This window comes from Physeter macrocephalus, chromosome 5 (genome assembly GCF_002837175.3).
Source record: "Physeter macrocephalus isolate SW-GA chromosome 5, ASM283717v5, whole genome shotgun sequence".
Taxonomy (NCBI): domain Eukaryota; kingdom Metazoa; phylum Chordata; class Mammalia; order Artiodactyla; family Physeteridae; genus Physeter; species Physeter macrocephalus.
The window spans coordinates 102,148,389-102,175,803 of record NC_041218.1 but is presented as its reverse complement, the minus strand read 5'-3'; the positions used below and the strand labels follow the sequence as shown (position 1 = coordinate 102,175,803).

The 27,415-nt window shown below is 46.1% G+C and overlaps 1 long non-coding RNA gene across 1 annotated transcript in view; it reads right to left on the bottom strand.

Annotated features, from left to right (window-relative positions):
- Positions 1-207: 207 nt before the first annotated feature.
- Positions 208-27,415, bottom strand: part of LOC102994171 (uncharacterized) — an 81,707-nt gene continuing 54,499 nt past the window's right edge. The window contains exons 2-3 of the long non-coding RNA XR_448197.3: positions 13,445-13,597; positions 208-1,969 (exon numbers count right to left, since the gene is read on the bottom strand). This is a non-coding gene — a long non-coding RNA (uncharacterized lncRNA). The remainder of the gene's footprint in view (positions 1,970-13,444; positions 13,598-27,415) is intronic.

Sequence of the window (27,415 nt, the reverse complement as noted above, 5' to 3'; positions counted from 1 at the left end):
TTAATAGAATGTTTTGCTACATTTGCTCTGTCTTTATTTTTTTCCCTTTTTTTGAAACGAAAACATTTATCTCTAATTTTGATTCAAAAGAGTACAGAACTTAAAAGCTTACAAAACTAAATCAAGTAATAACGTAATCTGATATATTTTCAAATCGTATATTCAATCCTGAACATTTTAAGTGGATATTTCTTTTTTTTTCTTTCATTCTCTTTTTTCTGAACCACTTGAAACTTTAAACTACACAGCTCATAACCTAACTATTTCAACACACATCTCCTGAGGATAAAGGCATTCTTTTACCTAACCAAAATGACATTATCATACATAAAAAATACACAGTAATTTCCTAATATTATCTACTATTCTGCCATATTCAAATTTCCCCAAATAGCTCCAGAACGTCTATTACAGTTTTCTTTTTTCCCCCCTGAAGCAGCATCTAATCAACATTCGTGCGTTGCTGGTTTTGTCTTTCTGGAGTCTTCAAATCTGGCGTAACCCTCCACGTTTGTGATTTTCTTTAGAGACACCAGGGCAGTCATCGCAGACAGTTCGCTTACCGCAGAAAGAGGTCCAAGTGCTGCCAACTACTCTTCCAAAAAACCCGGTTGTTTCTGCCCTCCATTCTCACTTCCACCGGTCTGGGACCAGGGCCCACATCCACCAGCTGGGCTTGCTCCATCCACACCACCCCCAGCGCTGTTTCTCTTAAACGACGGTCTGGGGATTGTACGTATGGAAGCTACAGGGAAGGCTGGAACTCTTCCGGGGGAGCTCAAGCTTCCATGTGCTCCTAACATGACCCCTTATCTGACCTCCCCAACCCCCCGCATATCCCAGTACCTCAGCCTCCCAGGACGCCCATCCACACGTGCTCTTTCCTCCACCATAGGCTGGCCATGCTGGGACACTCTTCTTTCCTTTTCTCCTCGAAACACCCTCTGCTCTTCCTCACCCAGTTATCAGCTGTGCTCTGTCTCCCATAAGATTCACGGTATCTCTCTGTTACAGCACATCATGCTGCGTTTCATTCCTTCCGTACAAGTGCGCCCCAGAGGGGAAGGGTTTCTCTGGAGGCTGGGCCCAGGTTTCCCATGAGCAGAGCTGCAGTCCTGGATGCATCTCCTTGGGCTGACGTGTGCAGGAGCGTGGCTCAAACACAGGAGCAGAGCCTCCGGCACGATGCAGGCGGCTCCTGCTGGGAGTTCCACCATGCACTGCCACTGTCTGAGGTTGCCCCTTTCTCCACTCTGCGGTCAGCTTTCAGGACCGTCGCGCCTTCTAACACTGGCCAAGTGGATGGATATGAAACGCTGTCCCACTGCCGTTTCCATTCCCTTTTCCTGATGTTCAGGGAGGCCACAGGCAGCTTATATTTTCGTGGCTACTCACTCTCCCAGTTCTGAGAATCTCCTGTGGGTTTTCTCGTTGCTGCTGTTGTTATTGGGCTATCTGTCTTCTCCAGAGGAAGGCTCACACGCGGTTTATCTTTTCCTCCTGGTTCACCACCCGGGCGCCTGCAGTATCGCTGCAGCTCAATAAACGTTTGCTCAGCAAATGTGTTAACATTGGAAATCCAGGGACTGCACGACAGCAGAGGTTCAGGAGTGTGTGACGGCAGAGGTCCAGCCCTCAGGTCCAGGAGCTGCAAAACTATTCTCTTAGTAGAAGGCTGTGATTTAAATTGGCTTATCATCCTTTCAACTTATGTGAGGGATTCTGTCGCACAGTTTGTAAATCAGTGCAGGTGAGAGGTCACGTGGTAGAGGTCAGAGAGTGGGCTGTCAGAGGGAGAGGTCATTCCTACTGGCTGCGTGAGTGTCAGGGAACACCTGCTGAGGAGCTGCCTCTGGAGGCCTCGGAGGGTGGGCAGGTATGGAAAGAAGGCTCTCTCCGTCTCTCTGTCTCTCTCTGCTGCCACTTCATGCACGTGAAACAGGAGAAGCAAAGGCAATGGGAAACTCCCCTGGAAAACAAGAAATACTTCTATTTGGCTGCACCCGAGGGACAGGTCTGGGAGAGGAACAGGAACAGCAGTGGACACAGCAGCTGAGGTGGGCCTGCAGAGAGCCTGCGTGCGCAGACACGTGGAAGCTGAGCCGTCAGAGCCGGGGCCTTGTTGCAGTTTGCAGTTTGCCCCAGCAGGGAGGTGATGGATCCCTCCATTCTGGCCTCTGCCCCATGACGGAATCCTGTATCTGGGTAAAGCCAACTGTTTTTATACCTGCTGACATATTAGCTCCAGGGTGAGCTGGCGCCAATGCTTTTCATGTCAGGCAGTGGCTCCATAAAAATGGGCAGCATACATGTCCACAAATGGCAAAGAGCCTCAAGATATCGGTAAAAAACACAAGGCTGCTGAAGCAGCAAGAGAGAGCAGGTCTCGGTGAGAGGGCTGGACTGAGCCCCAGGGCTGCCGTGCATGGGCTTGGGAACCAGAACCTGGCTAATGGGGGTTTATAACATATACCTCGAAGGACTGGCAGAAAAATAAAAGCACAATATAGGTAAAACTCCTAGTGGTGTCTGGTCCGGAGGAGCCTCATAAACCTTCCACTAACACCCCCCTTCTTTCTGTGTGAGTGTGTGTGTGTGTGTGTGTGTGTGTGTGCGCGCGCGCACGCGCGCCTGTTCTGCTTGAGTTCTTCCATCCCTGGTTGGGGGCTTTGTTTAGGGGTCCCCCTCCACAGCCTGGGCTTCCAGGTCGCTGGCTCACTCACTCAGTTTGGCCCAGGAAACAGCTGTCACCTGAGCATCCTCTGGAGGGCAAGATGTCACATCAGGATCATGTGAGTAGAATGAAGCTTTTTCACTTTGGCAGCTTCTCACCGGAAAAGAAAATAAGAGGATGGGGCGGAGAAAAGCCAGAGTCCCCAAGCCCGCTGCAACTCAGCAGGCTTTACGTGAAGCTGTCGGAGGCCTCGGGTTAGGGAAAGACACTTTGCTATGGATCCTGCAGGACGGAAAACACCAGGGCCTTCCAAAGATAATGTGTGATGCATGAAGCTGGGTGCACAGGCTTGGAGAATAGTTGTTTCATTGAGTGGCCAAGTGTTTGTTGAGCCCATCTTACGTGTCATGTCCTGTATCTGGTGCTGGGGGTGTAGGAGTGAGCCAGACATCAGTGATCGTGGATGGGTCACAGTGGCCTGGTAGAAGCTCCGAGGCCAGTGGACACCACAGCCGTGCATGGCAGAGGCCACCATGAAAGCTGCCTTGAGACAGATTCCCTTGACGCTTAAAATATAATTAAGTTTGAAAACACTTGCATGTAACTTCTTTAGAAATTCATCGTTGCACAGACTGAGGTGACATAGAATATGGCAGCCAACCAACTTACTATTTTTTTGCATCTCCTGAACTTGGGTTGAACTTTCTGTCTATCACCCTCCTCCCCATGTGTGTGCTCCTGAAGGGAAGGGCTTCGTCATGAGCCCTGCTCAGATTTGAGTTTCACACCCACATTCTGCACTTTCTCCTTTCTTCCCCTTTATTTCTCCTTTACTATTTCTGTGCATTTCTGTATATTTTCATTACAAGGTGATGTCCTTTAAGGACAGGGATTTTGTCCAATGTTGTAATACCCAGACATAGCAAAGGCACTGAATAGCTAAGTAATTAAGGACATATGTACATTTCTGTGTATACTCTACTCATCATTACATTTCTTCATTTTAAAACATCTGCTACTGGAAACTTCTGGCAGCACAGTGGATTGAGCCGATGCCACTTTCTGGTTATAAATACGTAGAAGTAATGAATAAGACATTGTGACAAAAGACTTACATAACCAAGTGTCAAAAAATAAAGGCCCATTTCTTTCAGACGGAAACAAAGATCAAATGGTAAAGGCAGAATTGTAGGAGAAAGCTGACCCAGCAGTGGCCACAGGGGTGGATGACATGATTTAGAATGCTCTTGCAAGGAGAGCAGACATGATCCAGCCCCGGACAGGACAGAGGAACAACAACCACTCTGTGTGAGGCCTGGAGACTCAAAGTGTCCCCTGCCCTCCCCAACTACAAAGAGATGGAGAAGAGGTTGGCGGCCTTTCTATGGAGTTTAGTCAGCCAAAAATTACCCTTGAGAAGTTACCACTTTGGCTGATACTGCACAGAGTAGGAGATCTGAATTCATATCATTTGTGTAGTATAGGAATCCCCCACCTGAGACATTAATACAAAAACTGGTGCAGGGCTTCCCTGGAAACTAAGAATATAGTCCTTGGTTAAAAATTCAGTGAGAGAGAGAAACAAAAACTTAAACACAACCAATAAGAAAATTAGTGGTTTGAAGAATAAATCTGAGGAAATCACACTAAATGTAGCAAAGAGGGAGATAAAGAGATGGAAAATACGAAAGGCCAGTAAAAAGTCTTGAAAGAGACAGTGGGAATATTCCATTTACATATAAGAGGAATTTCAAAAGGAGAGACTAAAGAAATGCAGGAGAAATATATTCAAAGGGAGAATGGCTGAGAATTTTTCAGAACTTAATAACCAAGCCAAATAAATAAATCATACCTAGAAAAATCATCCCTAGAACATCCAAGACAGAAAAAAAAAAAAAAAAGATCTTGTAAGCTAGTAGAGAGAAAAAGTATATTACCTGAAGAATGTATTATCAGGTGGCCCCTCACCTAGGGTTCCACACTCCTGGGCAGCTTGATCCTGGGCTCTGCTGCACCAGGAAGGGTGATGGTACTTCCTGGCATGACCCTTCTCCATGAGCCCTCTTCACTTTTCCACTCTCTGTAACAGCTCTCCTAAATGCCACTTATTGAACTACCTTGGGTGGGTTCTGTTTTACGATTGGACCTTATAATTCCTCCTGTTAATTTCCCTGCCCTTGATTTGTCTTAAAAAACAAGATAATTTTTTTATTCTAGATTTGGCTAATGACTTCCCACCATACTATTCAATTGTCTCTCTATTTTCCATATTTCCTACAAACCAACAGATGGATCTAGAGACTTTTTAGATTTAGAATCAATGGCGGTGCTAGTCACCTCCTACCACATCGCATTTTGGTACACATAGCATCTGGTTGTCCCACATTCTAAGATCAACCATAGGTTTAGGTGGTGTCAGCCTGATCCCCCCGCTTCCTTGTCAAGTTCATCTCGTGGGTTTTTACAGCTATAAATGATAACCGTTCCCTGGATTTGTTATTTTATTAGGTGTTGCAAAATAGGGGATTTTAATCTATCATACCTTCTGCATTTATTAGCTGAAATTCATCTATAAAGAAAAATATACCTCCATCAACTATTTTGTTACCCTGATATATAGTCTATGTATTTTATTCCTTCTCTTTCGCAGTTTCCAGAGTAATGAGTTGATGCTCTGAAAATGACCAGTGGTTTTTGAAAAGCGTGATATGGATCTCATGGATTTTTTTTTTGTATTCCCCGTACAGCTGTTTTCCTTTGTGATGTTCTAAGTGACCCATAATATGCCAGAAGAGACCCTTCAAGCTGGCTCCTATGTCCCTGGTTGACTTTTCCACAGCTGCTCTACCATTTTACATACCCATCAGCAAAGCAAAAGGATTCCAACTTCCTCACATCCTTGTCAACGCTCATTCTCTATTTTTAAAAAATTATACCCATAATAATGAGTGTGAAGTGGAATTTCATTGGGATTTTAATATGCATTTCCTTAATGATCAGTGACGTAGAGCATGTTTTCGTGTTCCTATTGGCCATTCCTGTATTTTCTTTGGAGAAGTGTTTATTCAAGGCCTTTGTCCTTTTTTACATCAGACTGTTTGCTTTCATTGTGGTTGAGTAGTAGAAGTTCATCATTTATTATGGATATTAATCCCTCTTAGGGTATATGATTTGAAATATTCTGCAAAACTTTAGAAGATATTTTCTTCTCTTCTTTGAGGTTGGTGGTGTCTTTTGATGTACGAACATTTTTAATTTCGAAGTACATTTCTAATTTTGATGTCCAATTTATCTTTTTGTTGTTGTTGACTTTTTGTGTCATATGCAAAGAAATCATCGCCAAATCCAATGTCATGAAGTTTTTCTTCTAATGTTTTATTCTAAGAATTTTATAGTTTAGCTCTTACTTTTAGGTCTTTGATTCATCTTGGTATAATTTTTGTATATGGTATTAGGTAAGGCTCCAACTTCATTCTTTTACATGTGGATACCCAATTTTCCCAAAACCATTTGTTGAAAAGTCTGCCTTTTCCCCATCAAATGATCTTGGGACCCTTGAAAATGTACAATTGAAAATCACTTGACCATACATACAAAGGTTTATTTGTTAGCTTTCTATTAATATTTTATTCCATTGGTCTGTATGTTTGTCTTTATGCCAGTAACACACTGTTTTGGTAGCTTTGGGGTAAATTTTGAAATCAGAAAGTATAACCTCCAGATTTGTTCCTCTTTTTCAAGATTTTTTTTTTTTTTGGTGGCTATTTGGGATCCCTTGAGATCCTAAACAAATTTTAGGATTGACTAGTCCATCCCCACAAAAAATGTTGGGATTTTGATAAGGATTGCATTGAATCTGTAGATGGCTTTGGGGAATATTCACATCTTACCAATGTTAAGTCTTCCAATCCACAAACACAGAATGTCTTTCCATTTATTTGTGTCTTCTTTATTTTCTTTCAGAAACGTTTTGTCATTTTCAGTATAGAAGTCTTTCCCCTTCTTAGTTACATTCACTCCTAAGAATTTTATTCCTTTTGATGCTATTGCAAATGGAATTGTTTTGGTAATTTCCTTTTTGGAGAGTTCATTGTTAATGTATGGAAACACAACTGATTTTTGTGTGCTGATTTTTATATCCTACAACTTTACCAAATTTATTTATTAGTTCTAATAGTTTTCCTGTGGAATATTTAGGGTTTCTTCTCAAGTGCACATAGAACATTCTCCATGACATACCGTATGTTAGCCACAAAACAAGTCTTAACAAATTTTAAAAGGTTGAAATCATACAAAGTATTTTTTCTGATCACAATGAAACTAGAAATTAAGGCAGAAGGAAAACTGAAAAATTCACAGATATATGAAAATCAACACACTATTCAACTATTCAATGGATCAAAGAAGAAACCACAAGGGAAATTAGAAAATATCTTGAGACAAATAAAAATGAAAACAGCATACCAAAACTTACACAATGAAAGCAATGAGGGAAATTTATAGCCATAAATGCTTACATTTAAAAAGAAGAGAGATCTCAAATCAACAACCTAACTTTAAACCTTAAGGAACCAGAAAAAGAACAACAAACCAAATCCAAAGCTAGCAGAAGGAAGAAAATAATAAAGATTAAGCAGAGATAGATAAAACAGGGAATAGAAAAGCAATGGGGAAAATCAATGAAACCAAGAGTTAGTTTTTTGTTTTTTTTTAATCAACAAATTGACAAACTGTTAGCTAAATTGACAAAAAGAGAGAGAGAGAGAGACTCAAATAACTAAAAACAGAAATGAAAGAGGAGACATCATACCCAATTTTATAGGGATAAAAAGGATTATAGGAGAATACTGTGAATAATTGTTTGCCAACAAATTGGATAGCCTAGACAAAATGGATAGATTCCTAGAATCACACAACCTACCAACCAGCCAAGACTGAATGATGAAGAGATAGAAAATCTGGATAGACATACAACTAGTAAGGAGACTGAATCATTAACAAAAACCTCCCAACAAAGAAAGGCCCAGCTCCAGATGGCTTCACAGGCGAATTCTACCAAACATTTAAAAAACTAAAAAAAAAAAAAAAAAAAACTAACACAAATTCTTCTCAAACTCTTCCAAAAAATTGAAGAGGATGGAACATTTCCTAACTCGTTATATGAGGCCAACATTACCCTGACAACAAAGCCAAAGACACTACAAGAAATGAAAACTACAGACCAATATCCACTATGAATACTGATTCAAAATTCTCAACCAGATATTAGCAGATCTAATTCATCAGCATATTGAAAGGATCAGACACCGTGACTGAGAGAGATTTATTCCTGGGCTATGGTTCAAGAATACGAAAGAATGGTTCAAGATACAAAAATCACTCAGTGTAATAACCTCATTAACAGGATGAATTAAAAATACCACATTACCATCTCAACTTACTAGATAAGCATTTGACAAAACTCAACATCTTTTCATGATTAAAAAAAAATACTCAATAAACTAGAAATAAAAGGAGACAACCTCAACGTAATAAGTGCCTTATATTCTACAATCTCAGGCCACGCCTAGGAATCCCAGATCAGCGCTTCATTAAGAGGGATTCTGCGCAGTCTGTGTCTTGAACAATGAATGCCTGTCCCTAGTCCACACTTGTCCTCAGTTCCCTGAAGGCAGCCAAACTGAGGTGACCATTGAGGAAGAGCATCCCTGTGCAGTAACCTCAGGAGAGCAGGAAATTGCCACCCAAAGGCAGGGGAGCCCCTGTGCAAGTCCATGGACTGAGGGAGACTGAAGGGGCTCTGGGAGGTGAAGGCGCTGCAGTCAGTATGAGAAAGAGGCCATCGGGGGGCCCTCTGTTCCCACAAAGGGCAGTCTTGGTAGTGTTCCCATAGGAGCCCATCAGCGGGGACCGAGCCCATGTGGCTCCTACGAGTGAGCAGAGCATGAATGTCCTAGTATGGAGCAGCGAGCTGGGGAGACTGGGGACAGAGTGTCCCCAGGTGCCCATGGGGCCAAACGCAGCCTTTCCTCTGCGTGGCCACAGGCCTGTCGACTCAGCCTCATGACTGGAACCACCCACGGTGCATGGAGCTGCCAGCAAAGCACTTGCGGTCTGTCCCTGCGGAAGGGCTGGCCAAATGGTGGCTTGGATTTGGGCAAACGTTAAAATAGATTCTCCCTCTGGACCAGCTAAGCTCGTGGGAAATCCAAAGGGAGTCGATAACAGTACAAGGGAAAAAACAAGAAAGTGGTTGTCATTCCTGCCTCTTGTCCCTGGCCCGGGGCCTCACCTCTCTGGAGTCTGCAGCAGAGGGGGACGTCCCGGCCTGCTGCTTCCTACTGAGTGGCCTCGCTTGGGGCCTTCACTTCCCTAGCTTTGGCTTCTTCATGTGTCATTGCCACCTCACGGGGAGTGCCTTATCTAACTAGTCTTCACTATCTGGAGGAATTTTGCAATATGAGGTTTAGACACTGTTAAAAGCCAACACGGTGTTAGAGAAAAGGGACTGCAGGTTATGCGAGTGTCCATGACTGGCCTGAGGTCACACTGCGTTACGGAGAGGGTCCTGGCCAGCTTCACCTATGGATTTAATCATGAATGAAGCGACGGATTGTTTGTTTGACGGTTCTTTTCTTCAACATTTACTGAGCATGTGCTATGTTCTTAGCTCTGCGGGACACTTACAGCGCCCCCAAAATCAAGCTGAAGAGACCAAAAAGAAAACCCTACTCCCATGCCTGCTCTTAAAAGGACTCACAGCCCAGACCCCAACCATCTTCACTTCCAGAAAGAGCTTTCATTTCAGAGTCTACTTCCAAGTTTTAAAAAATTCTGCCTTCCGTATCTCATGGCCCCAAAACCCTGAATAACTGTCCTTTTCTTACTGTTGAGAGAGAAGCTGCTCTTGAAAGTTTCCCCGGCGGGCAGTACCCCTCACTTTAGCCAGGGACGCATGGGGCCCCAGGAAACGGGCTCATGGGAACGGAGGGGACATCCTGTACCTTTGTCTCCCACCAGCTGGCCTATTTCAGCCTCTAAAATCTCCATTCCACGGAGGTTTCTTAATTAGAGGGTCCCAGCTCTGGCCCTGCACTCATCTTCTGGGTGATACCACACTAAGAGAGAAGAGCTGGTATGTTTCTGGATTACGAAACAGCCAAAGAAACCCCCAAACGCTGAAAACAGAAACGACTACAAATCCATAATTTCCCAGGCAGACCCGTGGGGGCCGGAGTTACGGGAAAGGCTCAGACAGGCTTGCAGCCCCTCGGCTCTATGCTCCTCTCTCCACGCAAGACGGATGTGTGGGTTTGATGTTTCAGCAAGGCTTTCATCAAACCAAACCGCAGGACACAGACGGATTTTCATTCCGTAGATTTCCCCTTGTTTTTGTTGAGAAAGTTGTTTCAAAACTCTGTGTCTACATCTCAGGGTTGTCACGTAATTCATAAATACATTCAGGACGGCTTGAGATGATGAGCAAATTGGATTTTGAAAGAAAGCAATAAATTATTCACCCCAAGAAAATTGAAAAAAGGAAAATATCTAAGGAGGGAAAAAGCTTTTTGAAACGCTGACTCAAGGATCGGGCGTAAAATACTATACGTCGTGACTATTGATAATCTTGTAGGTCAGAAGAAAACCTCCCCCACAGCCCCTCACCAGCAAAGGTCTCTGTGGGTCCTTCCTGCTGGAGCTAACTTCTAATGACAGTCCGTGAGAATTCCTGAGGGGGCACGTTCAGAGCACAGAGTCTACCCTAGACTTTCTGAATTAGAGCTTCTGAGAGTGGGGTCCGGTAATGTGCATTTCATGTGGTTCCTCCATGGTGACTCTCCTAGTCTAAAGGCTTTAGAATCGCTGGTGGAAATGGTGGGCGTGGGGTTTGGCATAGTGGCTTGGCTGCACCCAGACTGTGCTCTTGAATTCTTATTTCCCGTCAACCAGCACCAAGACACCTGAGGCAATGGCTGATTCCTGGCCTGAGTTGAATCTGGAACATCTGGTCTTCCCCGAAAAATGGAGGCTGCTGGAGACTGCAAGGGGCAGGTCAAATGGTAGAAAACCCAACTCGAGGGGGCTGCCAGTGGTCAAAGAGGGAACAATTTGAGGATCAAAAAGAAACAGGACTTCTTTGGACCAGACACATCAATTACTTTAAAATCCCTGGGTTCATCATGACAACGAGAAATGAAAACTCACTAATCACTTCCAGGATGTTGGACAACCAAAACATTTTAAGTGGGAAAAGTGTATGTATTCTTCCTTTCCCTCTGGGTGACAAGATATCTGGCATTTCACACCTCTAAAGAAGGCATCATTTTCCACCTGTCTTTGCAGCCACCTCAAGCCTTGAGATGCTTAGTGTTGTTAAATCAGGAACACGAGGCATTTCTCCACCAGTTTAGACACCTTCCCACCATATCCATAATTACCTTGGCTAATTGAGGGAACTGTCAGCTCCAAATTCTCAGCAGGAGGTCTGGCTGGTGTGCTTCCTTAGAAACATGGGATTGTCTGGGGTGCCTCTGCCTTTGCCCTGAGGCTGGAGTCCCTCATTTCCCATATCAGGTGACTGAGGATGTTATCAACTTCCTAACTTCCTAGGCAGGCCCCACGTGCTGCAACGTTCAGACTTAGAACCACTCCACCCTGTGCGGTACGCCTCCGCACCTCTCTCTGGTTTTGTTAAACTGGCTTCGTCCCAAGAGGGTCGCCCGCCAGTCACACTTTGTTGAGGAGGGAGCTGTGGCTGAGCCCGGGATGCCCTTGGGAACCTGGAGGGGGACCAGGTTCATTTCCTGGGCTCCCATCCCTCTTTAAGGAAGGGTGGACAGCAAAGTGACATTGGAAAACCAGAGCGCTGGGCATCAGGCCCCTCACTTTCAGCCAGTGGAGGCCCCTGAGAGCGGGGGAGCTCAGCCTGGGCACCTTGCAGCCCTGGTGCCCACACCAGAGCCTGGCTCCTTCTAGAGGTACAATAAGTGTTTCCAAATGAGAGGAATACCAGAGCTGAGACCCACATCAGCCTCCGGCCAGCTCGGGACATGGGGCAAAAGTACCGCCTGCTCCGAACCTCAGTGTCCTCAACTTGAAGGGGCAACAGGCGGCCTTCTCAGAACACTGTGACGATGAGAAGCAGGTGATGGTGGCCATGTCTGGAGTGGAGCTGGCCCTCAATGGACACCGCATCTCTCCTGTGCAGGCCACCTTGACCCACCAGGGTCCTCAGGAGCTAAGGGCTCAGCTGGGTTTATCCCCAGCTTCTCCTGCGTCCCACTCTTCCCATGCCCCGCTCCTGGGCGGGTACATTTATCCAGCGATGTGGGTGACAGGGGAGCCTCACTCGCCTCACCCAGGGCCCAGCCAACCCTGGAGAGACACTGCCAGGCTATCGCCCTGTTCCCTGAGGCTCGGCGGGAACTCGGGGCCCTCACACGGGTCCAGCCCCTCTGCCCACTGCCTCCCAGCTTTCCATCACGGTCCTCACCGAGGCTCACGCCGTCTTTGTGAGGCACTTGTACGTAAGCCCATCTCACCACAACCCTCTCAAAAGCCCTGAGGTCGGGGCAGGGAATTAACCCCACTGAACAGAGCAAGAGAGAGCCGCTTGCCAGTGGTCACTCAGCTGGGGGCCTGGGCCACACAGCAGCAGGTGAGCTTCCTGCCAAGATTACTGTAACCCCACGGCGCTCAGGCCTAGGATGACCCCTGTGAGCCCTTACCAACCCCCAAAACATCCCAGAGGACAGCAGGCGCCAGGATGTCACCTCTCAGTGTTTACAGCTTTTCTCAGGAGAACTCGGTTATAATATAATCCCTTCAACACAAAACCTCAAAATAATCCCACATGAATTATGGAGTGAATGCCCTATTCACAAGAATTTTGTCATACAAATCAAAGTAGCCTGAAGTATTTCAGACAAATGTGAGTTGTTTTGCCCGGTGCAATCCCTGATGCCTTAGTAATTAGAGGTCCCTTAGGGGAAAAGTTTGAGAACCAAACAAGCTGGAGAGTGGTACCAAGCGTGGGGCCCGAGGCCAGAGCCCCGGGATTCCCTCCCAGCTCCACCCTCAGACCTCTGTGGCCTTCAGGAGGCCACTGAGAACCCCTGAGCCTCAACTTTCTCAACTATAAAATCGAGTGGTAAGACTTCCTTCAAAGGACACTGTGAGATTTCAATTTTTAGAAGTATACTTCAACTCTACATGAATATTGATTGTCCTTTTTTTCTAAAATAGGCAGCTTGACTTTTTTTCCCCTGTTCTCTGCCCTGTCGCTAAACTCTAAGAGATGCAAATGAGATTTGGAATAGAACGTATGATCACAGTTTTTGTATATAATTTTTGGTGAATCCTAAGAGGCTTCCAGAGGTCACTATGGGAGTCCTAAGTCCTTTGAGACTGGTTGGGTTTGTGGTTTTACCTAAACAAACAAGCATAGTCAGAGGAAAACTACTTGTCCTTGTCTCTGATTACCTAATTTCCTATTTCTTACTTCCAGCTTCACATCTTTAAGCCCCACGGCCTGTCTCCATGCCATGGGCCCTACAGTCTGGAATGGGGCCTTGAACCCCTCCAGGCCACCATCCCCACCTAGACACAACCTGCTTCTTACCCAGGGATGTTCTCATTTGAGGCAGCCTTTCTGCCAACTCTAGAACTTTCCATGTGTACCGCTCCAGGTCACCCCCAAGTCCGCAGGCTCCAGGAATCTTCCTCTTACCAGGGTGTGTCTCCTCCACGACCCCCAGCTCCTGGACTCACCTGCAAGTTGCCCACCTCATCTGGAGAATGCGGGCTGAGGATCGCTAGGTGTGATCTGTTTCATTCAGAGGCCTGGAGCTTCTTGAGGGAACAGAGAACCAGCCCTCCTGTCCTTCTGCACGTGTAGTCTTGTAGCTGGTACTTAAGACAAGCCTGTAATTCCAAATGAATTGCATTTAAATGATCTTGTCTCAAAGGATGAATTAGAGCAATATTGAATGATAGCTATAGTTTCTGGAACCAGACCACTGGATTTAGATTATTAAATATCAAAATATTAAAATTCCCCAATTTGGGAGGACGGGTCAGTTCATTTCTATAGATGACACACGTGCTGACTATTTTCCATGATGACCTTTGACGTTCCTTTTACGTCGACTATGGAAATAATTTCTCCTTTCTTCTCATTTCACACACAAACTGTTGTAAACTACATTCTGGTTCCTCTTTTGGTGAAAAAAATAGTTAAAATGAACATGAAGGCACAAGACTGTTATTAACGCAGTTAATGATTTTTAAATATCTCCAAATAGGCCCTAAACCCCATTTGTCACCTTGCCAGCCCCTCCCCAAGTCTGTCACTGCAACGCCCAGGATTAAAATGGCAACGTAGTAAAACATTTGCATCTCCATGTCCCAAGGACAGGGCCCTAAAATAGACGCAGGGACCGAAAATTATAGGAAAGTCCGTGAAATTCGAGGATTGCCGAGGTTCCCACGGGCCCAGCCCTCCCTCGTGGAACGTGAGGGCGGGAGGAGTCCAGGCACCTTTGCTCGTGGGAGACTCGGGGGGGAGGGGGGCGCCCAATCGTGCACCCCTTGAAGGCCGAGGGGAGAGAGGTACAGATCACCTGACACCTGCAGCAGGCTGTTGTCACCTGGCAGCGCATGCCACATCCCAGGGAGGGCCACCCCAGGATCCCTGGGCAAAGCCCAAAGCCGTGTGCTCGCCTTGGGGCTTGGGGTGTGGAGCGCAGTGCAGGCTCTGAGGTGCTAGCCTCACCCCTCTCCCAGCTCTCGCCTCGGCAGGAGGTGCTCCCGGGCAGCAGGATGGCAGGGTGCTGACCAAATCAACAGAGGAAGGCCCTGGGAGGTGGCTCCGGCAGTAAGGACAGGGTTATTTGTGGGGACAGGGAGGGTGGGCCCCGGGGGGTGGGCTGGACTCCTGGACCACTGTTGATGTTCTCTGTGCGGGCTTGGGCGGTGGTCACATATGGGTGTGTCCACTTTGGGATGATTCCCAGTAGGATTTTTTGTGCCCTTTTCTGTGTGTTTGTTTCTCCATAAAGGTTTGAAAAAAAAAAATCCCAGAGTCTTCAGTAAAGCCCAGAGGGGTGGTGGGACCCCCAAGAATGAAAAAACTTTATTCCCACCAGCCTGAAAAGAAGAGGGCTCAGAGCTGTATTTAATCTGTTCAAAGGAAATAAAGAAGTTGGGCATGTCTTGCACAAGGGAAAGAAGAGTTGTTTGTCCAATGTCTGAGGGTAACAGGTACTCAGAAAACAGATGACTCATGGCATCGTAGGGCCTTCTGCTGTCCCTGGCAGGCTGAGCTGTCTCCCATCCACTCTGAGGGCACACAGAGGCTTCGGCTGGATCACGTCCATGTGTGTCAAGGGTCATCTGCTTGAGTAGCTCTGTCCTCCCAGGAAACACCCCACAGAGGGAGAGGAGACGTGGCAAATGAATGAACAGCGATGGTACTGGTGTTATCGCTGAGTATCAATTATGTGGCAAATCGGGGAAAACAAAAGACAACTCAAACCCACGAGGAAAGGTATTTTTATTAGCCACATTTTACAGGGGGAAAAACTGGGGACCCAAGCAGGTGAAAAACTTGGACACCGTTTACACAGCCATCCAGGCTGAGCGCTGCCTTTCCCTTCTTCAGATCTGGTCAGGACCAGAACAGGGGAAATCCCCTAGTGTCCGGCCACGCTGGCCCTCCAGGTGTGGCCTGTCCTGTCCTAGGGCTTGCTGCCTCCTGACCCATCTCCTGGTGACCATGAGCTCCACAGGGTTCGGCCTGTGTGTGCCTCAAACCCAACTCTCCCCATGAGCTTCAGGGCTGTCCGTGGGTTGGCCCCACCTACCCAGCCCCATCTCATCCTCCAGTGGGACCCATCCTGCACCCTCCCCTTCCCTGCTGACTCCGGCCACAGCCAACAGTCTCCCCACCTGCAGCCCACACGGGGAGGTTTGCTTTGTGCAAGCTTCCTCTTTAAGAGATTTTACTCTTTCTCTGACTATAAGATTGATATATCCTTTGTAAAACTATTTAAGCCCTATAAAAATATCAAGGAAACAGGGAACGTGTCCCAGGATCCCCCTTCAGTGGGCTGTTCTAAGGTTTGCAGCACACACACACCAGGCATATGCACATTGTTTGTTCTTGATGGGCCATTTCGCACACATCTGACTGTGTGGGTTTTGGCGGATGATGCTGGCAGGGGTTGTCTGGGGCTGTTCGTAATTCCAAGATAAAAGCACTCCTGGCCACCACACACTGCCTCTCCAGATGTTTCTCCTGGCTCCCCCTGCACCCACTGCCTGGGTGTCCTTGTCTCAGCCCTACGGATTCCTCACAGATGTGGAGAGCCCTTCCCTTCATCTCCTCTGTTCCCTGCTCTCCTCCCTGGCACAACTCGCATCCACCTTTCTATGAATTTTAATAGATTCTATGTCTCTTTCAGGGCCTCTCTTACCCCCTATGGAGGGGGAGAGGGCAGCCTCCTGCTCTGAGCCCCTGGGTTATCTGTACATACACCCTCCAGGTGGGAATCAGGTATATGTTTAGTTTCAGTTTATTTTATTCCCAGTCTTAGGGAGGTAGCATTTTGTCTTTCACCATTAAGTGTGATATTAGCAGTGGGTTTTTGCAAATGTTTACCTTTCTCTTTCATGGCATCTCCCCTTGAGCCAATGCAATAAAGCAAGAAAATGGAATAAAAGGCACGTAGGTCAGGAAAGAAGAAAGATGGCACGATTGTCTGTGGAGAAAATTCCAAGGAATCAACAAAGATATCTAGTAGAACTAAAAATGAGTTCAGTAAGCTTGTAGGATACTAGATAAACCTTCCAAAATTAATTGTATTTCTATATATACTAGGAGTGAACACACGGAAACTGAAACTAAACATACAATATCATTTACAATTACTCAGAAAAGAGAGAAATACTTTGGTATAAATCTAACAAAATATACTTTGTGTGCTGAAAACTATAAAAAGCTGATGAAGGAAATCAAAGAAGATTAAATAAATAAATGGAGAACCATGCTGTGTTCATGGATGGAAGACTCAGCAGAGTAAAGGTGTCTATTCTCCCCAAACTGATATACAAGCTTATCATAGTTCCTATTGCTAGAAAGATATTTTGCAAGTATAGACAAGAGTGTTCTAAATTTTATATAGAAAGAGACTAGAATAGCTAAAACAAGTTTTTAAATGGAGAATAATGTGGGAGGAATCAATCTATTTAATTTCCAGACTTACTACTTAACCAAGACAATCGAGACTGTGGCATTGGTGGAGGAATAGACACATCGATCAATGAAACAGAACAGAGAACACAGAAAGAGACCCACACAAATATGCCCAACTGACGTTGACAGAAGTGCAAAAGTAAGTCAATGGAGGAGAGAGAGCCTTTTCAACAAATGATGCTCGAGCAATTTGGACACCCATGGGGGAAAAGGAACCTCAACTAAAGTGGCACACCTTATATAAAAATAAACTCAAAACAGATCACAGACTTAACTGTAAAATTTAAAACTATAAAACTTACATTAAATAATAGAGAAAAATCTTGGGATCCAGGGTTAGGTAAAGAGTTCTTAGACCTGACACCAAAAGCATGATCCACAAAAGAAAAAAAATTGATAAATTAGACTTCATCAAAATTTAAAAACTTTTGCTCTGCAGGCAAATCTGTTAACAGGATGAAAATACAAGTTTCAGATTGAGAAAATATTTGAAAACCACAATTCCAAAAAAGAACTTGTATATAGAACATATAAAGAACTCTTAAAACTCAACAGTGAAAAAACAAGCAACACAATTAGAAAATGGGCAAAAGACAGGGAGAGACATCTCACTGAAGAGGATGTACAGATGGCAAATAAGCACATGAAAAGATGTTCAATATCATCAGCCATCAGTGAAATGCAAATTAAAACCACAATGAGACATCACTACACACCTATCAGAATGGCAAAAACAAAAAATAGTGACAACACCAAAGGGCAATGAGAATGCAGGGAAACTGTATCATTCCCACATTATTAGTGAGAATATAAATGGTACAATGACTCTGGAAAGCAGTTTGGCACTTTCTTTAAAAATTAAATGTGCAGGGCTTCCCTGGTGGTGCAGTGGTTGAGAATCTGCCTGCTAATGCAGGGGACACGGGTTCGAGCCCTGGTCTGGGAAGATCCCACATGCCGCGGAGCAACTGGGCCCGTGAGCCACAACTACTGAGCCTGCGCGTCTGGAGCCTGTGCTCCGCAACAAGAGAGGCCGCGATAGTGAGGGGCACGCGCACCGCGATGAAGAGTGGCCTCCACTTGCCACAACTAAAGAAAGCCCTCGCACAGAAACGAAGACCCAACACAGCAAAAACAAATAAATATATTAATAAACTCCTACCCCCAACATCTTCTTTAAAAAAAAAAAAATTAAATGTGCAATTACTATATGACCCAGCAATTGTATCCCTAGGTATTTATCTGAGAGAAACAAGATTTATATTCACATAAAAATCTGTACATAAATGTTTACAGCTGCTTTATTGATAATTGTCAAAAACTGGAAACAACCCAGCTGTCCTTCAGTGGGTAAATGGTTAAACAGACTGGCTCATCCATATCATAGAATAATGCTCAGCAGTAAAAAAGGAACAAACTACTTAAAACATTTTTTATTATGGTAAAATACAGATGACATAAAGTGAACTGTTGTTTATATAATATATATAATTTATATGCATATAATTATATATATATATATATATATATATATATATCTCACTTTGTTTAATTTATCCATCAGTGAACACTTGGATTGCTTCCACGTTTTGGCTATTGAGCACCAGGGTACAAACACCTGTTCAAGTCCATGCTTTCAATTCCTTTGCATGTATACCCAGAAGTGGAACTGCTGGATCAAATGGTAATTTCTACTTTTAATATTTTTGAGGAACTTCCATACTGTTTTCCGCAACGGCTACATTTTCGGCTCCCACCAGCAGCGTACAAAGGTTTCAATTTCTTGCCAACGTTGGCTGTTTTCAGTTATTTTTATTATAACAGTCCTAATGGGTGTGAAGTAGTAGTTCATTGTGGTTTTGCTTTTCATTTCCCTAATGATTAGTGATGTTGTGTACATTTTCATGTGCTTATTGGCCATTTGTGTATCTTTTTTGGAGAAATGTCTATTCAAGCCTTTGCCTGTCTTTGCATCAGGTTGTGTTTTTTTGTTGTTGTTCAGTACTAGTTCCTTTTCTCTTCTGGATATTAATCCCTCGTCAGATATATGATTTGCAAATATTTTCTCACAGTCTTTGTGTGGTCTTTTTACTCTGTTGATTCATATGATGCACAAACGTTTTTAATTTTGATTAAGTCCAATTTGTCTATTTTTCTTTTGGTTTCCTATAGCATCTAAAAAAATCTTCCCCAAATCCAATGTTTTCAAGTGTATCTTTATGTTTTCTTTTAATAGTTTAATAGTTTTAACTCTTACCTTCAGGTCTTTAATCCATTTTGATATAATTTTTGTAATGGTGTTATGTAAGGTTTCAACTTCATTTCTTTGTATGTGCATATCCAGTTTTCTCAGCACCATTTTTTGAAAAGACACTTCTTCTCCCATTGAATGGTTTGGCACCCCTGTCAAAAATTATTTTACCAGGGCTTCCCTGGTGGCGCAGTGGTTAAGAATCCGCCTGCCAATGCAGGGACACGGGTTTGAGCCCTGGTCCGGGAAGATCCCACATGCCACAGAGCAACTAAGCCTGTGCGCCACAACTACTGAGCCTGTGCTCTAGAGCCCGCGAGCCACAACTACCGAGCCCGCGTGCCACAACTACTGAAGCCTGCACGCCTAGAGCCCATGCTCCACCACAAGAGAAGCCACCACAATGAGAAGCCCACGCACCGCAACCAAGAGTAGCCCCCGCTTGCTGCAACGAGAGAAAGCCTGCGAGCAGCAACGAAGACCCAACGCAGCCAAAGATAGATAGATAGATAGATAGATAGATAGATAGATAGATAGATAGATAGATAAATAAATAAATTCAGGTGGCTGGCCTCTCCTACCCAGTACGTTTTGGTCTCCGGCATTTCATTCCTTTTCTGTGGCTCCTATAACAAATTACCACCATTTTAGTGGCTTAAATTTTGTTCTGTTCCTTTATAGTTTTAACAGATTTATTCTTTTACAGTTCTGGAGGTCAGAAGTCCACAGCGGGTCTCACTGGTCTAAAATCAAGGTATGGGAAGGGCTGTGCTTCTTCTCGAGGCTGGAGGGGAGGCTCCATCTCCTTGCCTCTTCCAGGTGCTGCAGGCTGCCCACATGTGCTGGCCGGTGGCCCCTTCCTCTACCTTCAGAGCCAGCAATGGCAGCCCTCCACCTCTGCTTCCATTGGCACCTCTCCTTCTCTGACTTTTCTACCGCCCTCTGTCCTGTATGAGGACCCTCAGGACTACACTGAGCCTGCCGGATAAGCCAGGACAGTCTCCCCGTCTCGATTTTTAATTTAGTCACATCTGCGAAGTCCCTTGCCACGTGAGGTTATGTGTTCACAGGATCCGGGGATTAGGACGTGGACTTTAACGTGGACAGACAACGACCCTGTGTCTCACAACCGTCTAGAGTTTGCCCAGCTTCTGGGCTCAGCAACCTCCATCCACACACTTCCCAGCGCCCTGGCCTGGCGGCTGGTTCGTGGAAGGGCACACACTCCCCCACGACTTCTCTGCCCAGAAGTCCAGCCCAGGGCCATCCCCCAGGGAGGTGGCTCTGTCCCTCAGACAGATCATGACCTCCCTTTGCAATCTGCCTCCATACCTCCTCCTGGGGACGGGCCTGGCCCTTTCTGTCCTAAGCAAGGCTGAGCCCTGAGGACCTGGGCTTTGGATTACATCCTTCATTCCTTCCCAAGGACCTGCTGCATGACCCTCTTCCCAGCTCTGTGTCTCACCCTTCCCTTCTCCTCCTTCTGTGTTATTTGGATGCTTTTTTTCCAGCCATAACCTACTTAGAGCTCTTCTGTCTTGAAAGCCCCCTTCAGGGACCTCGCCTCCTCTTTTTCTGGTGTCCCCTTTCTTGGTGAATGGTGTCACCACACAGGAGCCCTCTCTCCTTCTCACATCATCCATCAGACCCTCCAGATTCTGTCTCCTGGTCAAACCTACGCTGAGTTTTCCTGCCTGGGTCTGAGTTGTAACCTCTTGTGTAACCTCTTGTGTCTGATGTTACAGCCACCTAACAGCTGGTCTCCCTTTCTTCATTCTAGGCCCCTGGTCCTTCCCCAACATGACTGCTAGAATGATCATTTTGCAATGTATATCTAATCATATTCCACTCCTGTAAAAAAAAAACCTCCAGTGAATTTGGAATGTACCAGAACATATAACACGTATTACTCCCCTCTCGTTCCCTGGAACTTGAATGAGATCCTACTACCAAAAAATATTGAACACTTTATAGCACTTGTTATGTACATAGAAAAGTTGTGCATATGCAGATTCACCAAATCCAGGAGCTGCACCATCATGAAGATTACATCCCAAGAAAATCAAATGGCCTTTAATTTTCTGGACCATTTCTTGAGCTTGGTCAATTGAATACAGTGGGGCTTTCTCAACAGAAAACTTCTAAGCGTGGATGCTACACAGAACAGGCAATATTATTCTTTTAACAGGACAGTTTGGAGAGTCCTTTGGTCACCCCATAAACTCACTGGGAAAGATCCTCCCTGGGCAGGAGACCGACCCTTCTTGGTCACACTGTGGCACTGAAGCCAGTATAGGACATGGCCATTAAACAGAACAGGGGAAGGCAGGGCAGACTTCCTCTCTAGGATTCAAAGAAAGGTGAATTAAAAGGGACAACAAACTTTCATTTTCTCCCCTATATTTTTTAGCAAGGATTTTTAAGGCCTGATGCTAATCTTAGCTATCAGACATCCTAAGGGGAGAAAAAATTGACTCTGTATTTCTGAAAAACAACATGGTAGGTATCCAAGGCTTTAAATCTGACAGAATAATTAGCCTCATGCAGGACTTGACAAAGGCAATAAAAATATGGACAAAGATTTATGTATAAAGAAGTTCTTGTAGAGCTACCCATAAAAGCCAAGACTTTTAAAAAGTGAAAACTAAATGTTCAACAATAGGAGAATAAACGGTCAAATTAAATATGACACCTTCATGGGATGAGATGTTACGCAGCCATCTGATACGGACAGATGCTTCTCGCCCAATATAAAGGGAAAGAATTGTTCACGTAACAGGAGGCAAACTACCCTAAAAATCTATGTTAAGGCTAGAAGCATATGAGCCAAAATATTAACTCATTTGGAATATGGATGCTGGTATTAGAGTCATGACCATCTTCTTGTTTATTTTCGTACTTATTTCCTGAATTCTCCCTAATGACAGCAGCTCATCTTCATGACCGGAGGAGACAGCGGAATTAGAGGCTGCAGAACTGACAGCCACGGTCCTGGAGCCCCGACCTCAAGGACACGAAAGCCGCAGTACTGCACGCGGCGGATGGGGGCAAACTTCCGCCTTTCATCGTCCGCACGGTGCTGAGCAGCTGATGTGTGCCAGGAGCTGTTGCCGACCCTGGGGGCGTAGCGGTGGGTAAAGCCAGCGTCCCCCTCTAGGTGCTTCCAGAGCCTGGGGAGGCCGGCAGGTCCATTCCACCACTGAACGCAGTGGAGTGGGTCTTGTCTCTGTCCCTAGGGCATAGTAGATGCTCAGTAAAGATTTGCCGAATGAAGAAAAGTCTCTTCGTAAAAACAATAATAGCCAACATTTTTATCAAGTGTGTCCCTAGGTCAGGCATTGTCCTAAACTTCACTTTTTTTTTTTTTTTTTTGGCCGTGCCACACGGCACGTGGGATCTTAGCTCCCCGACCAGGGATCAAACCCACACTGCCTGCTTTGGAAGCACAGAGTCTGAACCACTGGACAGCCAGGAAAGCCCTCTCACATTTTAACTCACCTGGTCTCCCTAACAACCCCCCTGATTTTACAGATGAGGGAACGGAGATGCTGAAAGGGCAGGAGAACAGGCAAGATGGGGCAGGAAGAAAGTGAGAAGCCTGCTCCCAAGCCTCGCCTGCCTTTCACGTCACCAGGGCAAGGACACAGGACGGCAGTGAAGGTGACTGCCTCGGGCTGGCCCGTCCTTCCCAGAGGAGGTGGCGGGAACGGTCCCGACATAGTTCACGTGGCAACAAAAACCTGTTCCCGTGCGAATGGCCATCCTGCCATCCTCTGAAACCAGCCGAGTTCTCTGGAGCCAGCTGTAGAGTGCCCGCCCAGCTTTCTCCGGTGGGACACTTGTGTGCTGAAGGTCCCCAGAGCAGGCAAGGTGTAGCCAGGCAGGAGAGGAGGGAGAGGGGAGCCAGCCCTTGATTAAAGAGAGAAGTCTCTGGAAAGCCAAGAGCACAGATCGAATTTTCTCCTCTTACAGGAATAGGGAACTGAGCTGGGTCTCCCATGCTATCCTGTGATCTTGGATTATGTAGGAAGGAAGATATGAAATGTGTGCACATTGCAAAGCCCAGGAATGAGGCCAGGACTTGACACGCAGCCACTCCAGGGCTGTCTTCTCTGCTCCTGCCTGAAATGTGTATTTATCAGTTCTCTGATGGCAAGTTGCAACATGCCTGCCTCCTTAAATAATGAGTTGCTTAGTTTGGCTTATGTAGGGCTTCCTAGAAATGCTATCATACTTTGCATCACCTTCAAGGTCATGCTCATAACAATACATTTCCTTCCTGAGGTTCTCCCAGGCCGGCACGTCCAAGACACTCTGCACAACCTGTGCTAAGCACCTGTCCCCTCCCCTACAGCTCTGTGCCAGGATCTGTGTGATGCTCTCTCACCCGTGTGAAGTTCCCAGAACACGTTGTCCAGGAGAAACAGAGAGCAGGTGCCATGAAAGTGAATAATTTAGTAAATTTGGTGCAACTCTGTAGATTCTGGAAAGCTTAGAGTCCCATTTACTGCGATGATTTCTGCTGTCTTTCCCACAGGTGACAGCACTGCTCACATCTGCCTCCACGGCCTGTGCTGAAGGTGTGGTTTTACTGAACACACACATTCGTGTTCATGTTGTCCATGGCTGTTCGTGTGCCGTGACAGCAGAGTTCGGTGTTAGCCTGTGGGATCCACAAAGTATAAAACATTTACTACACGGCCCTTTGCCGGAAAGTTTGTGACCCCATTGTGGATGCTATTTCTCCTTTCTTACCTGTAAACACTTTAGTTTCCCTTATATTTTGGCCTCTAACATTCCCAAAGTTTCTTTTCTTCCTCTGCCCCACCATGAAACAGATAGGGTGCATTTTTAGAATATGTAAAAGCAGAGTGAGGGTCAGGGTGTGTTTGTCAGGATGCTGACAGAGCAGGTGACAGCGACAGCATTTGCAGCTGGGCCTTGCTGTGTACCCGCCCGCCCCCGGATGTCCATCTATAGTGGGGCCCAGCTGGCCTCCAGCTTCTAGTTTCCTGCTTTCATTTTCGGGATTCATTTTATTCTTAGCCTAAGTTTGACACTTCCTCTTAGCAACATGCAAATTTCAGGCTTCCACAGATGTCTGGAAAGTTACAGCCCCAGCATGTCAGCCCTGAGGGTGGGATTGCATAGGGGTTAATTTTTTTTTAACTTTCTTGACTATATTTTTTTGAGTTTTCCACAAGCTGGTATTGTCTTGTAAGGAGGAAAATCCTTTGCAGTTATGTTCGCAAGAAATCCAGGTTTCAACCCTCTGCTCCCTCTGAAAACTTTCCTCACCAGGCTTGTTAAGGGCTTAGCTCACAAACGTTAGTTAGTGAGCCCCTTCTGCATGCTAGAAGCCGGGGCTGTGGAGGAGTCATATGTGGGCCCTGCCCGTGAGAGTCTAGCAGGGAAGAGAGAGGGTTCCATATGCAACCAAAATTCAAAATGGCACAGAGAATGGTGGAGTGATGGGAAAGGTTTGGGGGACAGGTAGAGCAAGGTGGTGATACGCCACTGGGGGGCGTTATTTGTGTTATAGAATGAAAGCTAGAAATACAATTTAATTTGGTAACAAGTCAGTCCCACAGTGGCGGCACCAATTTCCATTCCCAACAGCAGTGTATAGGGATACAGTTTCTCCGAATCCTAACCAGCATCTGATGTCGTCGTTGTTTTTATGTTAGCTGTTCTGATAGGTGTTCAGAGCTATCTCACGTGGTTTGCACTTCCCTCATAGCCAATGACAGTGAACGTCTTTGCATGTGCCTGTTTGCCATCTGTACATTCTCTATGGTGAGATGTCCCTGCACGCCCCCGCCCACACTGAACATTCCTTTTTCTTCCTTTCACAATAATATTTAGAGAACAAATTAGTGGATGCAAGGGTTAGGGATGTGGTGACGGAACAATTCTGTATCTGGATTGTGGTGGTGGTTATACAAATCTTCACATGTGATTAAATGACACAGAACTACACCCATTGAACCAAGGTCAGTTTCCTGGTTTTGATATTGAACTACAGTTCTGGAAGGTTGGGGGCTCGGGGAGAGGGGTGCACAGGGCCTCTCTACTGTCTTTGCAAGTTCCTGTGTCTCCAAATAAAAAGTTATAAAGCAAAGTCAGTACCAATCATTCTGACTGTAGGAGGATCCAAAAATCCACAATTGTTATTTTACCTCTTCCCCAACTGATTATTTGTTTATCCTCAAACAGCCAGATCACATCATCATTTGACATTAGGGCTCTGACTACGTGCCCTAAGAAAACATACAAAATCACCATGTGGAAAAGATTGTCACAATTCACCTGAGGAATATGAAGATGAAAACAGGATCTCCCCAGCGGGCAGCTGAGAACGGCAGGAGGCCAGAGAGAGCAGCCGCGCACCCCATTCTCATCCCCGACCCCGACCCCGTCCCCCTCTCTCCGATGGCCTTTCCACACCGGGACAGGCCACTGATGGCTCCCTTAGCTTCCCCTGGCCTTTGTAAAAGGCCCCTTTGATGTGCCCTTTCTCATTTGTTTAAACAACACGACAGGATTCCTGAGGGCTGCAACCCAGAGGCCAGCTGGGTGGCCTTGCCTTTTTATGCAAAAGAGTTGAGAAACACCTGTCAGACTCTGAGGATAATTAACCTTTATTGCTTCTCATTAAGACTGAGATTGTCACTCAGCACAGATGTGGCCACTGGATGGGGCTGGGGCGGGGGAAGGGGCGTGGAAGTGTGGGTGGGAAATGACCAGCAGAGGCTCAAAGACACTCTAAGGGGCAGAGACACCCACGTGCTTGTGGTCGTACACAGGGTCAGTACATCTGGGGCACAGCTCACAGCAGGACCTACCAGGCTGCATTCCACAAGTGGGGAAGACAGAGGTCCGCATGTAGAGACATCTCCAAGTCAAGAGCCGGGCTGCGAATTTCGATCAGCGCTGGAAGGGAAACAAGTTCCAGGGCGCAGGGGTTCAGACTGTTTGGGGACCTTGCTGAGACTTCTCTGGAGGCTGTTGGCGCTCCCTGATATTTACACTTGCTGGAGGCGAGGCCGTCAGGGCGTTGGGGCAGAGAGGAAATCCTCCATCTGCACAGTGCCCGAGACAGTGGCCCATTCTGGGCTGGACAAGAGCCGTCGTGGGAGGGGAGGGTGAGGCAGACAGGTGGAGATGCCAAGCAGACGGCCAGTCATTCAGGTCCCTTGGGCAGTGGCGAGGAGCTGGGCGGGGGTCAGAGGACTTTAGCAGGGGGAAGCGCTAGGATAAGGTCAACTTCAAAAATGGAGCATCGGAGTGCGGTGCTGAGAAGGGATCCTGGAGGGACAGGTGTGGGACAAGAGAGACCAGTTGGAAAGTGATGGGCTAGAGCCCACGCACGCGCACGCACACTCACAGGTACGCTCATTCACGCACGCGCACACACACTCACAGTTTCGCTCATTCACGCACGCGCACACACACTCACAGGTTCGCTCATTCACGCACGCGCACACACACTCACAGGTTCGCTCATTCACGCACGCGCACACACACAGGTTCGCTCATTCACGCACACGTGCACACAGGAGTAGTGATCGCTCAGGGTGGGGGGCGTACAAACGGCAACAAAGCAGAGCGGGCACCCCAGGGTGTGCTGGAAGTTCTGCTCTGGAAGTGCTGCATTGCCCACAGCCCTCTCTGTCCAAGACAATCCTGGCAAAGCACAGGATCGCGAAGAGGGAGGGAGGTCCTATGCTTTAGGCTTTCTACTGGGAAGTGTAAAAAGACACCCAACCAAGAGTAGAGATGATACACAACCTTCCAGGGCAACGGTTAAATGGCACGGAAAATTGTTAGCATGGTGTGATCTTTTTACAGGAATATTTTGAGTATAGAATTGACGTTATTGCATAGGAGGGAATATACGGCCTGAAGAAAAGGGTGTTATAAGCTCAGTGATTGAGGTCATCAGATATTCTAAGATGTCCATCTTCACGGAGCACAGATCCTGGCACTCTCATTTAAAGAATATCTGACAGCGTCTTCAGCAAGCGGTGCTGGGCAAGCTGGATGGCTGCACGTAAAAGGATGAGATTGCAACACTCCCTACCACCACACACAAAAATAAACTCAAAATGGGTTAGAGACCTACATGTAAGGCCAGACACTATCAAACTCTTAGAGGAAAACATAGGCAGAACACTCTATGACATAAATCACAGCAAGATCCCTTTTGACCCACCTCCTAGAGAAATGGAAATAA